This window comes from Gekko japonicus, unplaced genomic scaffold, assembly GCF_001447785.1.
Source record: "Gekko japonicus isolate JY-2015 unplaced genomic scaffold, Gekko_japonicus_V1.1 scaffold550, whole genome shotgun sequence".
Lineage (NCBI taxonomy): Eukaryota > Metazoa > Chordata > Lepidosauria > Squamata > Gekkonidae > Gekko > Gekko japonicus.
Window position 1 is genome coordinate 1 of NW_015167070.1, and position 15,463 is coordinate 15,463.

Here is a 15,463-nt window from a genome sequence, read left to right on the forward strand (position 1 = left end):
AGGGGATCCTCAGGTCCCACCTGAAGGCTAGAATCCCTACCTTCCTCCAAGGAGCTCAGAGCTGCATACTGTTCTCATGATCTTGCTGTGTACCAGCAAAAGTGGGGATAAAGGCCATGCAGGGCTTGTTGCTTTAAGGAAGAAAAGGTTTTTTTCTTTCTTTCTTGCTAAAGATATCCATACTGTGATAGGAAAGGGTGGGCATTCCAGCTATCTCTCTAGTTCAAGGATCGAGAGACAGTCAGAGAGAACATATTGCTCCCTTGAAGGTTGAGTGAGGAAGAAGAGAGAGAGGCAGCCAGAGGGAATGCAGCCCCTTGGAATAACAGCCTGTGATCAAAGAGACAGCAGCTGAACAAAGGATGCAGAGGGATTTGACCTGCTCAACTTACTAGCTCTGCTGCCTCCTCTAGAGTGTGTGTAGTTAGTGCAAAGAGACATTGCATCATCCTTCACTTCCAACACTTTCATCATTCTTTGTTCTCCTCATAAAAGACCTGTCAAGAATATTAAGCTGCAAGGGTGTGACTGGACCAGTGAGCTTCACGGCTGAGTGGGGATTTGGATCCCAGACTCCCAGATCCTAGTCTGACACCAAAACCGCTACACCACACTGGCTGCCCAATAACCACCAGGTGTGCCACGCTAAGGCCGAGTTCAGACTGGCAGTTTTCCCCAATATAGGCCCGTGTGAGGAATGTTTCACAAGCAGATTAAAGGGGCCGTTCACACAGGCACTTCTGTCTGGCGTTCCCCACCCATACTCAACCCGTCTTGTAGCCAGTGTTCCCTCTAAGCTGAGTTAGTGTGAGCTAGCTCACAGTTTTTCAGCCTCCGGCTCACACATTTTTGTCTCGGCTCAGGAAGGAGGGCTCCAGAACACACTAATTTATGCAGTAGCCAAATCACCTGCTAACAACTTTAATGCCAGTAGCTCACAAAGTAGAATTTTTGCTCACAGGACTCTACAGCTTAGAGGGAACATTGCTTGTAGCGCTTGCCCTCCCGGGTTTAAAAGGTACCTGGTGAAAGTGGTAGCAAACCCTGGAGAACCCATTTATTCCGCTTCATTCCGCTTCCTGGAAGTGTGAATGCTAACCGCTAAAAGCCGGGAACAGCCCGCGTTAATAATGTGCGCTGGCTGTTTACACTGACTGACCTCCTAGCCTCACTCTGGCACCAGGAAAGTCTAGGTGATTGCCTTGAAGAGGGGGTAGTGATGGGGCTGGATGTGCCTATTGCCTACAGCGGCCAGATCCTGCCTTATTTGCCGCTGCGCCTAAAAGAAGGGGAAGAGATTGGATTTATACCCCACCCTTCACTACCCAAAAGAGTCTCAGAGTGGCTTACAAACTCCTTTCCCTTCCCCTCTCCACAACAAGACACCTTGTGAGGTAGGTGGGGCTGAGAGAGGTCTGACAGAAACTGCTCTTTTTCAAGAACAGCTCTTATCAGAACTATGGCTTGCCCAAGGTCATCCAGCAGGTGCAAGTGGAGGAGTGGGGAATCAAACCTGGTTCTCCCAGATTAGAGTCCGTGCACTTAACCACTACACCAAACTGGTGTCTGCCGCAAGGAAAATGCCGTTTACAGCCGCATCACCGGTCCAACAGTGTGAACACTCCCACATCAGTCTGCGCAGTGTGACCGGGAAAACCCAGAACAGTTTGTTCCGGCTCTTTTTTGCAACGACTCACTCCCACTTCAAACTGCCAGTCTGAACTCGGCCTAAGTTCCTTTGAGATATCAGTGCAGTCAGTAGGGCTACATGTTCTATATGAATTCAGTTCCACAGGACACATGTAAAAGAGGCAGAAAGTGTTAATTTGCTGTGATAATATCCAATGACAATCATGTGTATCCAAAGCTGTGCACCGAAGCTGTGCACAAAGCTGTGTAGGCCCTTTGGCCTTGCCTCACTTCCTTTTGGAATCTCAAAGGACCTCAGCTAAACACAACCAATTGCTCTACCCGTACATACTGCAACATCTTCAATGAAGCTCCTGAGGATTTTTCCAGTAAGAAGGTGTTGAAGAGAATGTAAGACTAGTGGTGCAGCTAATTATCCATCTGCCCAATAAGGAAACCATTAAAACCTTGCCATTAACTCCAGAAGACTGTTTTTCCTGCAACTGTCTTTCCTTTTCTGAATGTGTAGTATTTGGTTATTCTGACTCTCCCATCCCCCCAGCATCAGAGCTGTTCCACTGCTTCAAAATGAAACCAGGATGCATTGGATCATTTAATCCCTCTCCTCAACGGTGTTTTTAGCACAAAAAATAAATAAAGCTCAGAGGAAAGGGAGCATTTTTCTAAATGAACAGCAGCATACAGTTCATTGAAAGCTTCCTCTGTCGGAGCAATCATTCTTTCACAGAGCAGAAAACATCTTTGAAGGATTAGAGCCACATGTTAATGAATTTTCCAGTTCGATGTCTTCTGTCCCATACATAAAATAGACAGCTAATGTGATTATATGTGTGCACATTCTAGAAATCAAGCATAGCTAACAGGAACTGCTTTCATAAAGCTGCAACTGGAAGGGTTTTTTTTTAAGATTGTGTAATATGAATGTGTTCAGATTCTGATTCATTATTTCGGGGCAATGTTTTCATTCATTGTTCATGCTCACAGACAACAAAATCATTATGAAATTAAAGCCATTGTTTGGGGAATGCTGTATGGGAGGGGAGAGGATTAAATAGGCCCTATACTCTAAGAGGGAAATTGTCCAGCTATTCCCCCCCCCCAGGTCAGTTTGGGGTTTCATCATCAGGGGGTCAGAAGGACATTCTTTTTACATTCTTCATTTCAAGTACTTCTCCGATTCCCCAGTGAAGTGAGGAAAACGGAAAGCTGGCTAACTGGAATAGCAGCTCAGATCAACATGATTCACAACGCTTCAATGTGTTTTGAAATGTGCTTTATACGCAAGAGGCAAAGAATGCAGATTTGCTAAATTCCCCCATGGACTTTTTTCTAGTCATATAAAAAGCCTAAACTTCTTAGATGCTATGTCCAAGCAGAAATCTCCCAGTTCATCTTGACATTTCTCTAGGGTTGGCAGCTCCAGGTTAGGAAATTTCCTGGAGATTTGGGAGGAGCAGGGCTCTAGTCGGGGGGGAGCTCTCAGGTACGGAGCTCCGGAAGAGAACCTCTAGGGGGCGGGGCGGTCACGTGGTGAAGCCCCGCCCCCTTCTTTACCCCGCCCTCTGCTTCGATCCTCATTCTGTTTGGGAATGAGGATGAAGCAGGAGGGTAAGTAGCCGGGCCTTCTGACACACTTCCGGTGATGTCAGGGGGTGTGGCCTTCTGTCACTTCCGGTGATGTCAGGGGGCGTGGCATATGCAAATAAGTTATGCTAATGAGTTATGCTAATGAGCTCCGGCAGCTCTTTTTCTACAACAAGACCCCTGGGGAGTAGAGCCTGAGGAGGGAAGGGGGGCTTTTTTAGGGGAGGAGAGACCTCCTCAGGGATGTGATTCCATACAGCCTACTCTCTTAATCTGCTATTTTTTTCTAAGGGAACTGGTCTCTGTAGCCTGGAGATCAACTGTACTTCTCAGAGATCTCCAGGCCTCACCTGGAGCTGGTTACATTTCACAGGAAGGCAACAGTCAATAGCAATTCAAAGATGCAACCCCTTGAAAAATGTCATGGAAATTTGTGCAAGCATTGTTGAAGACTTTTTAAAAAGAAACCTGAAGTTCTTCAGATGCCTCTTTCATGTGGGCTGTTCAAATAAAGTTTCACTGAAATTTGATGACAACAATGGTAAGGCATGTCTTCGAGAAAATATTTCACTCAACAAATCATTATGGTTTTATTGCTTCATTTCAACTTTCTGTTCATAGTAAATAGACCATTTGCCATTAAGCACCAGGGTTTTTTGTGCCACTACCACTGGATTATTCAATGGTAAGTACATCCTTTACCTTTTTGTAGTCCCTGAATTCAGCTACAACGCTGAAGCCATCAAGTAGAGGTGCATGGAAATAAAGCTGCCAAATGGATGAAATTGAAATAACCTCTGTGGTCTCCTTTATACATACTTGCAGCAGCATGGGAACCACTTGTTTATGGTGCTGTCCTGTTCAGATTGTACATCACCTGCTTTCAACCAACCATATCTCACAAAACTATTTGAAAATAAAATAGGAAGACCTTAAGTATGCAACTCTGAGCTTTTTGGAGAAGAAGGGTAGATCTGAAATAAATAAATATGTGTCTCAAAACTTACTTCTGTCCAGGGACTGATATGGTTTACTTATGGCAGAAAGGCGATATATATATATATATATATATTAAAAGTTACCCCTCCCCATTCTAAATCCATGGAAGTCAGTGGATTTAGAAAGGGGTAACTCTGCTTAGAATTGAGTATTAATTTACTTATAGTTTCTGAAATGTGCAGTAATAATTACAGAAGTCCTTATTGCTGCCCAATAAAATCTACAGACACTGGAAGATAATATTAACTCTGTAACATTGTTGTCCTAAGCAGAGTTATAGCCTTCTAATCCCATTGACTTCAGTGAATTTAGAAGTGGGTAATTCTGTTTCAGATTGCACTGTAAGTCTTCATATTGATCTACAGTGTGACAAAAGCAAACATTTTGTACAGAATAATAAGTGACTTGTTTTACCCAAAATTGGTTTACTCCCCAAACCTCACCTTCCCAAGGTTGCACCCCCAAATCTCCAGGGATTTCCCAACCTAGATCTGGCAACCTAAGGAGAACTGATCAGGCAGCTTGGAGAGTGATTGGGGCAGAAAGAGAGAATGATGGAGTGGGGGGCACAAAGAGAAAGGAAATGACAGGCATGGAGGAGAGTGTAAGAGAACAGGTGGCAGGAGGTAGAAAGAGACAGAAAAGTGGAGGGATAGGAGAGGAAACAAAGGTGGGTGGAATAGGATAGCTGCTCCCACAAGTTTTTTGTGAGTCTGAAGGCTTGAGGGTTCAAATGAACGACATGACACACAGATCTGCAGAAGCTCTCTGACCCAGCCTGGACCAGCAGCGTTTTATTAGAGCAGGCTCACCCTTTTTCCTCCCCCCTGCCCCGTATATTGAAAAGCTACAAGCAGGCTTGTGAACTAGAAGAACAGGATGTGCTCTGCCCACACAGCTCACCATCTTATCTTTTACCTGACTCTTAGCCAAGTTACTTCTATCAGTGGACTCAGCAGATGTAACTGCGCACTACTGTCTCATCTCCCTGTGGGAACATAGAACTCCGGGCATGCCTCCAGAGATTCCTCGTCCCCACATGAGTCCCCACTTGTATACCTATATATTTTAAAGTGCAATCCCAAATAGGATTACACTCCTTTAAACTTATTGAAGTCAATGACCTTATTCCATTGGAGGAAGAGCCATTTAAATTAAGGCTAGAGAAGAGCTTCAGACTTTGCCCACTGGGATAATAGGATACATGCCGTTATGGCCTCCCTGAGTTATTCTCCACATCTTAACCTGAGTCAGAGGAGTTCCTCCAAATGTATTTACATTGTTGTTGCAGAAAATGTTCCGAGTGGGTATGATGGCAACCATTTCTCCCTTCTCTGGTTCTTGTACATGCAGGTGGTGGCAGAGAGCAGAGGCCGTCAATCTCTCCACCCCACACGCAAGCACCCAGAATTCTGCCACATTAATGTTCAAAGTGCTAGTATTTCAGGGATGAAGTTTTCTTTGTGCTCTGTCAGGCACCTGGAACTTATAACAGCAGTGTCCAGGTGCCAGGGACAGGGGTGGTGGGTTAAGAAAATGTGTTTTCCCACCATGTTCACAGAGGAGAAGGGGATACAGTCATTACAGTCACTACAGCTGCATCAGCAGCTACATGCTAAGGATGATTTATAATGGATGTTGTTGTACACTCACAGCATAAGCTAACTATTATAAGTCCGTCTATAATTCTTGTGGGACAATTTTTTTCCTGGACATTTTCCCATTTTGTTTGTAATCACTCAGTCTGAATCAAGCCTGAGGAAGATGAAATTATGATGCCCATATTAAAGATGAGAGGTTGTTGCTCAGACATAGGGGCTTTCCCAGGCCCATAGCTACATTGGAGCATTTCAGGGACTGGTCCCCAACTTCCTGCCAAGGCCCCTTGACTTCCTTTCAGCCCAGGCTCCCCAACAATCTGGCAAGATGCAGCAGTTGCCGTAAACTCCCCCTGCACCACCAGGGCCGCCAGTTCTCCTTGCCTTCCCCCTTTCTCTGGACCAGTCCCCACCCCCATCTCCGTGACTCAGCATGACTCCATCCAGGCTTGGAGGCCAGAGAGTGACCTGGGGGCTTGGAGCTGCAGAGACAGAGAGAGAAGTCACGCTGGCACTCTTTTTATGTGCCCTGGCCTTTTTCAGTCTGCAATACAAGCAAAAAGCAGGATGTGAAAAATGAATGGAAAGGAGAGTGCAATAAGCACTTGCTTAATATACTTTTAATATAAATAAATAAATAATTATTTAATGGCAGCACCTAGGGGGAAGCTGATTAATAGCAGAAGGAAATGAAAAGGTGAGTCCAAAAGTGCCTTTGTTTGAGAAGTAGGTTTTCTGTAGAACCGAGCCAAAATGTCCCCTCAGGGTTTCTCCTTTAGGAAATGGTACAAATTGAATTGGGAAACAGCTTGCCCACTTACCAGTCACAATATTCATGCTTTCCACTCTCTGATGATTTCACGTAAATATTGTTTTATTTATTTATTTTATTTATAAATTAAATTTATTAATCATCTAATCCCTGAGTACACAGGGCTCTGGGCAATGTACAACAATAAATACAATACAATATGAACATTCAGTATGATCTTACAAACAATTCCCAGATGTCATCCATGAGTCAAATTTTAAGCCGGTTCTGGACTGTGTTGCTGCCTCACAGGCAGGATCAGGAGAAGGCCAAAAGATAAAAGATAGAATAAAGAAGGGGGTGCCAGCCATGATAGATCCCATTGCTGTCCTCAACCAAAAGCCTGGCAGAACATCTCTGCCTTAACAGGCCCTGTTGGATTGCATTCAATTCTGTAGGGCCCTGATATTATTCGGCAGAGAGTTCCACCAGGTTGGAGACAGGGCCGAGAGGAACAAAAATGATCCATGAGGAATTCCAAAGCAAGTAAGTATCATGAAGCAAAGCAACAATCCTGCAGCACCACTTGATAGGGCCAGAATTATGGAGCATGATGCCTTCAGCTCTGATGGGATACCCTGATCAAAGTCACTGAAGCTAATTATACTGGAACACCTGCTGGCTCAGCTCTTGCCCTGCTCTTGAACAGGGAGCCAGTCATTTGATGAGTTGTTTTGATCCATTTAGATGAATCCGGGCATGTCTGTCTGCATGATTGTAACGGTTTTCATGGTCAAAGAAGACGGGGACGGCAAAGGATGAGATGGTTAGACAGTGTCAACGAAGAGTTGGACTCGACTGTGCGATTGAACAACAAACCCTGCCTCCTGCCACCCATCTGCTTCTTCTGCTTCCATTTATTTAAAAAAGAGCGTGGGGGAAATTGGGGGAGTTTAAAAAGTTTTATTTGAGCTCTTCAGTGTCTGCCCATGAATTCAATCTTGCACTCAGTTCTCATGGTCATATCTCAGATAGTTAGCACTGACTGCACAGGTGTGTGCAGAAAACAATCCAATCAAACCAATGCTGGTCATTTAAATGAAGCACCTGATTCCACAGGTGCAAAGAAATGATGAACTGCAAGCCATTTCATGTTTCATATGAATTGTCCAGTTTAATGGAATTACCACGATACTGGGAGATGCTAGTTCTTTTACTAAAAGGGATTATTGCATTCTTCAGTGAAAATACAGCTACTGTTCAGGTGCAAAGCTGCTCAGCAATGGTACCACGTTAATTGAAGACTTTGCCATAGAACATCAAGATGAACCAAGCAGGAGTTCAGCTCACTTGCACCTGAGGGACAAGGCATCTTCACCTGGCAATCATGTTTCTGTCAGAATTCACAATAGACACCTTGAGCGATTCAAGCGTATCAACACTTCCCATATTTTTTCTGTTTGTTAGAGATCATTCAACAGGGTGGGCACATAAAGCTGCCTTAGTAGACCTTGGGTCCATCTAGCCCATTTGTTGCAGCTGTTTGGGTCCATCACCGACTGGCCCCCTGTCGCCGCCCTGCTGACAGTGTCAGGCCTCTTCCTGTGTGCTCTCACCGGGCCAAGCCCTTAGGACTTGTGTTCCTGGGTCCTGGGATGGTCCAGGAAGAGGGAGGAGATTGAGGCAATGGAGGAAGAGAAGGCCTCAGAACAAGGGCTTATCATGAGAGGTTACTGCACCTCTTCGTTCCCCCTGGATACAGACTGTCTCTCTCTTTTCTCTCTCTCTCCTTTCTCTGGCCCTCTCTCTCTCTCTCTCTGCACAGGCCGATACTACCATCCCGACTCCTCATTGGCCTCCTCCTGTATGCCTTTTATACTCCTCCCCCCTCACACACTGTCTGCTCCCAGTCGGCTCTGTCCCCCTGTAAAGCCAGGAACACTGGCCTAGCCTTGCTCAACCCCACCCCCTCAGCTGGGTGTCTTGCGGGGCCTTCACCAGTCACCCTCCATGCCCCATCTGCCTGTGCTCTAGTCGAGCTCGGCCCAGCACAACTGGGACCTTTTGCCACCAGCCCAGCATGCCTGGAGGCTGCCGACATCCCTGCCCAGCCTGACTGCCCCCACGGCTCCTGCCATGGTTGGGTGCACCCCATGGGCCTGGCTGCTTTACCCTGGCAGTCCGGGCAGCTCCCACCAGCCCTGTGGGATGAGGTGCCACTCCCCCGTGGGCTCCTCCACTCCCTCCTGACCCACCACCATGTCCTGGCTACCCCCTGGGGTCTCCACCATTCCGGCCACCCTCCAGGTAGGTTGGGGGCTGGGAGGGTGTGCTGTTGTGGGTGGGGGCCTCCCCTCTGGTTCCTTCATCAGGTCAGTCCCCTGGGAGGCCCAGTGTAGATCGGGACACCAATGTTGTCCACTTTGAGTGGCAGCTCCTGTCCAGGTTCTTGGGCTCACATCACCTATTACACAGCATAATTGATGCTTATATTCTTAGAGACTCAGTTCTTGACTGTAAGAGGTTTGTTTGTTTTGGAGATTTCTTTCAGCAACAATGGCTGATTTCGCACTAGAGCTGACTCGATGTTGCACCACCATTTGCCCCGATACTATTGGTCAATTTCACACCTAAAGCCATGGGGCTGCATTTAACCCGTGGCTTCGCCCGATTTCCTCCGCAGTTTCGTGATCCTCAAAAAACAGGATCACAAAACTGCGGGGGAAATCGGGCGAAGCCATGAGTCAAAATGCAGCTCCGCAGCTTCGGGTGTGAAATTGACCAATAGTATCAGGGCAAACGCCGGCACAACATCGAGGCAGCTCTAGTGCTAAATCAGCCAATGTGTCTTAGGTGGCAGTCACACACGCGAGATAACATGGGGGGGGGGGAGCAAGGCTATTTCCTCCGGAGGAATTTGACCTACAGTTGCATGATCACATAGTCCTTCAGAGCTGTGGGAACAGCCTGCCACTGCGTGATCAGATGCAACCGCGGGTTAGTCGGGGGGGTTGCCATTTGTTCCCGATGCACTTAAATGGGGAATCAATGACTTGCATCTCAGCACTGAGGGCTCCCTATGGAGTGTGCGATGATGCGCATATTGAGAAGGGGGAAACAATGGTACAGAGTTGGGGTGGCCTGATCAGACCATCCCAGCACTATGAGAGTGCACTGGAGTGGTCAGACAGGGGAAAGTCCGTCTGTGGCCCGTAGCAACCCGTTTGCTACTGGACTTTCCCTGGTGTCTTTTTACTCCACTTCTGCAGCGGAACAAAATGGGTTGTTGACGGGTGTGGGGGGCTTCCCAGATGTTCATGTCTGATTGCTCCCTTTAAGTCTGCCCAGCATTTGCACCTACAGTGCAGCTAATTGAGTGTGTAATCGTGCATTAATAAAGTTTCATAAAACTGTCTTAGTTTCCTTAAAGTTAGTACTGTCTTCCTGTATTTAAGTACTCCCTTGTGGGATTATAACTTTTCCTTTTTTACTCATGAAGAGTCTAAAACCATTTCCCTTTTCACACAAACCAGGGGTCCCTTCTGAGCTGAACCCTCTGAATAACTAGATAAGAAATATTGTCATCTTTCTAGGAGCAATAATCCTTTTCTGTTTGGCTTGACTGGCAGTTTTCAACCTCCTGTCCAGTCTCTTCTGTCAGTTCTGGAGACTGTAAATAAACTGAATTCAGCTAGGGCTGACACTTAAAGTTCTATTTTCTAAACTTTTCCTCAAATGGGTTGGTACACAGTAAGAGAAAGGAGTTGTGTCCCTTCACTTCTCAAGTGACTTGTATGTTTCCTTCAGACTGACACACACACTCCTCCTGACTGGCAACTGCTAAGCCAAAGTTCAAAGGACGACTGACTCCCACTGACAAGGCTGACAAGACTTTTAAAAACTCTCCTCAGCTAGCGCTGACCAATCAGAGAGAAGGAGGGGGTGCATGCAGGCAGCAATCAAACTGTGCTTTACAGTGTGGAATTAACCCCTAATTTCCCAGCTTTCTGCTTTTGGTGCACTAAGCATCCTACTTTTGGAAGTCAGTTTGTCACATCCCAGTGAAGATAAACCATGCAAAGTAAAATGACAGTAATATACAACCACAAAATTGAACAGTAAAATACAGTGGTAATTTACTTGGGGCAAACCAATAAACCATGTATGTTTCAAAATCTATTAAAATCTATTATTACTATTAAGAAGTTCCCAGTTACAGTTTAATTCAAGAACATGTTGCCCCTTCATGGCTATTCCAAAAAAATAACCCTCTAAGGGAGAAAAGAAAGGTGTAGCTGTCATGTCAAAAGAGACACAGAATAAAGAGGGCAGAATGAGAAACAGGTAGGAGAAAAGGAGTTTGGGTAAGGGAGAATGGGCAGGAAAATGGGCACTTTGGATAAGGGAACAGGGAAACCCTAGCAAAGGGATGGGAGGACTGCAAAGCCAATTGATGGAGGATTGAGAAGAGGAGTGAGGGGAAGGAAGGATGCAGAAAAGTTTAAAATATGAGAAAGGAGGAGGGAGAAATGAGGAAGGAAGGTTCCAGTTATTTCATATCCAAACTACAAAATGATGGTGCTTGAAAAATGCCTAGCTTCACCTGCCTTCTTGAAAGTGGGTGAGTCAGGGAAGTCTCAGATCCTTCAGGAGGTACCTGTACATTGAAGCTATTGGCTGGAGTCCCATGCAATGTTGTTATTGCTGCTGTACTGAGATCTTCACATCTGTCATTGGAAAACTTGAAATTTTCTTTATTGGAGATGCTAATGGGCGATGCATCTAAGTGACGAAATGAGAAGGGAAGATGGGTCTGGTTGATTAGTAAAAATCCTGTACAACTGATATGACTCACACCTTTCAACAATGTGTCAGGAGATGGGTAGATGGTCATTCCCAGATTTACAGTGAAATCTTTGTTGTAAGTTGGTGGGAGGGTAGCTTATGGTCCTGCAAATATGGATCTTTACCTACTGCCATGGTATGAGGAGTCTTGGAAGATCACAAAAAATGTATTCATAATTCTCATGGCAGTTGGACTACTTCTTTTGCAGGTTCCTGGGATGAACATGTCTTGATAAAGAAACTCTGGTTTGATATCAAATTATGGGTTCTCTCAAGCTTCTGACTCCAGTATGCCCGAGAATGTTGGGGTGCAGAGATGGAGTTCTCAGTGAGAGTATTGGTGCAACAGTGTAGATCTGTTTATATATCAGTTAGGACATGTATCATGTATTTTTATTTATTTATTTATTTATGTAATTTATAGTTTGCCTTTCTCACTGGAACTCAAGAACAAGAATAAGAGAAGGGATTGGATTTATACCCTGCCCTTCACTTGGAGTCTCAGAGCGGCTTACAAACTCCTTTCCTTTCCCCTCCCCACAATTGACACCCTGTGAGGTAGGCAAGGCTGAGAGAGCTCTTTCAAGAACTGCTCTTTCAATGACAGCTCTTGTCAGAACTGTGGCTTGTGTTATGCCAACTTCTCCAGGAAATTCCTGGAGACCCAATCCAAGTTATCTACCAAGGAAGTTGGGTGGTTGTGGCTGTGCGTAAGTTCTATACCAGTCTATACAGAGATCAGATGGCCAATGAAATGCTCGCTGTATCCCAGGAAGTGAGACAACACGCTAGGATTAAGAATAAATGTTGTCTTTACTAAAGGTTTCTGCAGTCATACAAAATCAGAATCACACACACAGTTATACAAGCTCCTTAGTTACAATAGTACATCAGAACAATTACAGCATAGAAAATAACAAAAGCATCAAAATGGGGAAGACACAATGGGGCACGGCTATACTCATCTGAGGTCCAGCTGAGGAAGAACTCTCCTCCTTGGAACGCTGGGCAGCCGAAATGCAGCAGCTTGTGAACTCCAAGGCACACAGGTCGGACCAGCCAAACCACGTGTGAGCTCTCTGGGTCGCGACTCCCGGAGAACTTAGGTAGTAGAGTCACTTGTAGCACCTTAGTGCACTGCTATGGGGAAGGTGGGTTAACCAGAGAGACAAAGGAGAGTTTCTCCTTAAATAAACTCTTTTTGGGGCATGTGCTATCCAGCCATAAACTATCAAACCCGTCCTCTAAACTATCACTACTGGATGAAGAGGGGGTGACGAGGGGATGACGCTCTACTAAGGGGTGGTGGCAATATGCAGATCCTATCCCTACATCAAAGGTGCCTTTTGGTGAGGTGTGAATCTTCCGTTCCCATGGACACCTCTTGACTTGCAGATCTGGTGCCTGCTCCAAGGCCATAAATGCTATTGTCTTCAGATCTCCAAACCAGATTAGGTGCAGAGGGTTACGTGATTCCTGGCATTCCGGTGATGTCGGGGTTCGCTGGGGGATTTTCCATAACTCTCCAAGTGGGTGCAATGGCGCGGTGTCTCCTCTATCCCGATGCAGGACGGGATACCTTCTCCAGGGAAGCACATGGTCCGTATGTGCAAGGCAGCCCCAGGCCAGCCTATTTCTAGGCAAGCATGAGATGCAGAACAAAGCAACACACAACATACAGCAATCCCTGAATACATAATGCATAGGTATTCATGCTAGAGACACACATAAGCAGCATCACCACTATACAGAAATACAAACATAAGCTCATATCGTTACAGTCCCCCCTTTCGCGGCGGCAGAACTAAAAGTTCGGCCTGCCACGACAACAAAACATTGAGTCCACGTGGCGGGTGCCACTCCAAGGCGCTGGCATGGAAGTGAAACGTCATCATGCCAGGCAGGTGCAAAAGAATGTCCAAGTCCATGCGTTGGTGACCCCTATGTGATCTGGTTTGGTGTGGTCATGAACAGAGTCCGGGTCCATGACAGGCAACATCAGCAGAGAGAGCAGGCAGGCAGGCAGACACATCGTCGATGTCGGGGTGTCGCCATCCAGACAGAGGCATCCGTGCTTCCTGTCTAAATCTAGCTAACGTTGGAGGACGGGCTTCTTTCCTTTGAAAAGGGAAAAATACCAAGACCTGTCCTATACTTACCAAAAATGCCAAATCAAAATAGGGGGGGGCAGCAATGACGTCAGACAAGTAAGAGCCGTGGGTGTTCACTTCAGATGTGCATGTGATGCCCTAGTGACAGCTCAATGCATGTCAAACCTGCTTGCATGGAAACAAAACAACAAAACAGTTAATTCACAGCTAAACCACAAGGCATGGTGTGCAAACAGTCCCAGTTTCCCAGGAATAAAGCAGCCTTCACCGATCCCTGAGTAAAACAACCCCATCGTCTCCCTAAGCGGAGGCGGTCCGTGGGATTCATTGAGGCAAGCAGCAATAAACAGTAGCAGCATTCACGCAGCCGCGTGTAGTGTCGGTGTTTGGGCGAAAGAGGGCTTCCAGTACCGTGCCAGTCCTGGCAGGGGAGGGGGTCCTCTCACTGGTGGGGGCATGGTTATGCATATGCAAATCGTCTCCCCCCTTTGCTTCCCAAAGCACCTTGGGACTCGCAGATCCCATGATAAACACAATTTATTTAAAGCAGACTAAACCGGTGAGTGCACTCCTAGGCGCACTATAGACATTTTCGGGAGGTCATATTCAAGATAAAACAAAGGTCGCGTGTTCTTGCTGGTGCACCATGATCGCAAACACAGTCTGGCTACAACACCTCCTAGGCTCGTTCTCCATCGGCCATTCCTATTGAATGGGCCAAACCATCGCACAAGGAACCTGAACTCGTGCGCTGTGTGGTGCAGAGCCATGGGATCCCTGGTTGGCTTATAGGTTTGGTGAACTCCGCCTCGAGGTCTAGACCTCTTTTAGCTAGAGGACGAGTGACGCCTCTGCTGTGATCCGATTTCAAATGGATTACCAGTTTTAAACACTCGAGGGTCCCCTCCGGGGGACTCTCTCCCACTCCCAGTCAAGAATAGAAAGTCACAAACAAAAGGATTCCCCCCTTTGAGCCAGTGCCGGTGGCACAATCCAAGGTTCCATTCGGATGCATGGGGATTTCCTTATAAGGAAGGATCGGCCGACGGCCGTGCCCGAGGCCGTTCGTGCGCTCGGACAGCGAAGCGTATGCAGATTAGCAACACGCTAAGCCTCCTGGGTCCAGTTTAAATCATTGAGTAAACAACTCTAAACAAGCAAAGCAATTGCAATACATTTGGAAAACATAGCAAGAAACAACACAGAATCGGGCTGTCGGCTGACAGGCAGACCGACAAACGAACTCTCCGTCGCCATGATTTGCATAGCAGGCGGTGCGATTTAGTGCAGTGGATGAGGCCAGCACCGATTAAGCTCGGGCTTAGGTTCGGCTTGAAGTCAGGCCACGCCAGGGCTCCTCCCTCACCAAGGGGAAGGAGGCTGCACACCTCGGCGCAGGCTGGATTCGCCAAACCTATAACGCAGCCATGGTTTCCAGGCCGCTTAAAGACAACTGGGTGTCAAATTTCTCAGGCTCATCCCTACACACGCTCGAGTTCGGTTCACCCCCCAAGGGGGTGTTCCCACGAAACTGGTTGAAAGGAAAGATTGGAATTTGGAACAAAAGAAAAATCCTCCGAATTGAAAGAAAAATCTTTTGAACGGGAGCCGCTTGTGTCGCTAAGCAGCTCACTCAATAGAGAGAGGGGGGGCAGGAGGAGCGGTGCAGACACACCTCCAACCAAAAGAAATAGAGAGGTCCCAATGGTGGAACCAAAGGACTTCACAGGGCGTTGAGGTAGTTCCCGGTCATCTTCTTCGTGCAGCACAAACGCTGCTAGGGCGCAGCCTTTGTAAAGGCTGGCCCTTTAATTCCGAGCCGCAGAACGCGGCGGCGGTGGCGATGGAAGGGTTCTCTCCTGACAGCACCTATGAGCATAGATAAAGACAAAACAAAAGCGGGGGGGGGAAAGGAAGGGAAGGGA